A 2,852-nucleotide genomic window follows, 5' to 3' on the forward strand; every position below is an offset into this window, starting at 1 on the left:
TACGTTATTACACTGGCGGGCGTAGGGCTGTAACACTCCTCCGACAAGGAATCTCAATTTCAACTTCTTGGAATCAAATCTCGGCACGTGCTTATTCCACCAGACGGATTCAAATGGCACTTGTTCTCACGCACTTTAACTTCTCCGTTTGTTTTGGTTTTTGGCTTTTTCGCTTTGCTTGCCGGATGAAGAAACTGGAAATATTGCTGTTCCAGCCAAACGTTTCAAGATAGAGCTGGATTGTGTATCAGAATGATTAGTCTGCTCTTGTGGGTTGTGGCTTTTGCTTTTCCACTCCTCCAAATCGGTGGGTGGCTATAAATTGTGCTACTGGTGGTTTGGATGTACCTCCAACTGTTATTCACAAATGACTGTGAAAGGAAGCAATCGAAACTGACATAAAAGCTGATTCCTGCTCAAACAATATTGGCTTATTACGGTTTACACCAACAACGCACCTCCGGTATAAAACCATTAAACATTTCAGAGATTAGCCTGTTGTTGGAAAGATGGAATCAGTTGATAAGTTAATAGCATTGCTATCCCGAGGTTACAGGTTGAAAATCCGGTACTTTTATTGTTGGAAAGGAAAATTATCCTTTGTTCAATGTAACTAGGCAATTATAAATCTGACAATAGAAAGCAATCTGATGGGGTCGCATGATATTCTATAGGGTAACTGAGCAGTGCTGACGAATCCGTTGACTTCGTCCCTGAGCAAATACGACTAATTGGCACTTATCAATCGAAGAGCTATTATTGCCGGAATCGTTTGATACGATCGTCTGTTCCCCTTTAATCAACCGTAGCACACAGGCTAATCGTGGGTAGGTTAGATAGACGAATTCGGCCAATTATTGTCGTTGAAACGAAACACGATAGGACCCCCTAACAGATGGAGCAGCTCGGTGCAGCAGGTAGGTACTGTCTGACGATAAAACCCCGAATCGTAAATCACCTTTTCTTTGTGGCGTACATAATGGGAAAGGTGTGATAAAATTACATTTCCATGGGGACGGTAGCGCGTGAATAACGGCGTGACAAGAGTGTGGGGGTACAGTTTAGCGATAAGTTTAATGCAAGTGACTGCAAATTGCAGCACAATACAAAATCAAAGCATTTCAGCTCCCGGATGTTTTCCACTTGAAAGGATTCAAGTGAGTTTTTTGCGATCGTTTAAAGTTTATGAGCATCAATGAATGATTATATTTACGAATGCGGATTACAAACTCATGGCATTTTCAGGTAGGGTAGTTGATCCAGTAGTTGTGGTAGTACCAATAGCTGCGCTACTATTCATTATTAATGCATATTTTCGTTACCGTAGAATTTTAGATAAAACAATTACATTCATTATATAAAGCAGGTTTTTAGAAGTATTGGTAGTTAGACTACACCATTTAAAATTAAAGCATTATTTGCTAAAATGCCAATTTTCCAAAATCTAACGCGCAGTTGGAGCGCACAACTATAGGCGCTCATCTATAGTTTTGCTACGATGTTTTTTCACTTAGCAACCTAGCAATGTATATGGAATAACACAATTAAAGGAACATCAAACTTAATTAAGGAAACATTAGCGCAACTGTTGGTACAATATAATTGAATCGGAAAATTCATTTTTTCTTTATAAAGCTTCTCGTACAACGAAAGCAATTGTCTTGCCTTGTGACAAATACCTTGTATTTGATAAATTTATATCCCACAAGCATTAATTGAAGCATATACCTCAATGAACAAGCAAAATAAAGGTATATTCTGCTTAGTGGCGCAACTAATGGATCATCTACCCTACTTGAAATTTTATTATTCTTCATATGTGGCAAATGAATTTCAAACAAGAAAAGAATACAACGTTTTTTCATTCATGCATTCAACAAACGTCTTAGATTTGCATTTTTTTCGGCTTTATCAAGCAATTTAATTCGAAGTAAAAAAAGGGACTGGATCCGGTTAACAATTCCAATTTCTTGTAGCTATTTTTAAGCTATTTATGATGTACCAAATCGTGGATCTAGTGATTTGTATTAGACGGATAGAAAAATTTCCAATTGAGTGAATCAAATGTAATGTATTGGAATGTGTGCATAGAAGATTAGCCGATCGACTTATGTTTGTATGCCAGAAGAGCATTGGATTAAAAGGTCTTAATGATCTTAATGATCGTCTTTTGTGGTAGGCCCCGATTGCTGTACACAGTTTACGGACCGCTCATACCCATTGATGGAGTTGAGCGGGATAGTTGTAATCCTGTGCCCCAATTCTGTACTACATGGTCTATAAAGCCAATGACCGTTTTGGGATTTAGGCTCCATACCTGATATAGAGTAAGAAGGCAGGTGTCGGATGATACCTTGCCGATATTATTTAAATGATAAAGAGCGGGGCTGTGCCCTGTTAGGAGTCCCGTGACTATGCGTAGTTCACTATGAGTTGAATGGAGAAGTTTTTTTAGCTACTGCAAGGTTTGGGTAGATAAACTGTTTAGCTTGTCTACAACCTCATGTTTGATTCCAACAGAATATTATTTCTAGTTTTTCCCATGCCATCAGTTCGCCTTTCACGGCGGATGTGGAGGTGCCCAGAAACTGTTCAGGACCAATAAATTGCTGAGCTGATCCTTGTCTTGCTAGGTTGTCCGCAAATTCATTGCTCTCGATTCCGCAGTGACCGGGCACCCAAAGTAATAAAATTTTGTTTTGGCGGGAGAGTTCCCTCAATGCTGTGCTGCACTCCCAAACTAATTTGGACACGCATTTGGCGGACTTGAGTGCCAGTAGTACTGCTTGGCTGTCCGTGATGATACCGATTTTCGCATGCCTGTACTTTCGTTTCAAGCATATTGTTGCACA

The sequence above is a fragment of the Sabethes cyaneus genome, chromosome 2 (genome assembly GCF_943734655.1).
Source record: "Sabethes cyaneus chromosome 2, idSabCyanKW18_F2, whole genome shotgun sequence".
NCBI classification, from domain to species: domain Eukaryota; kingdom Metazoa; phylum Arthropoda; class Insecta; order Diptera; family Culicidae; genus Sabethes; species Sabethes cyaneus.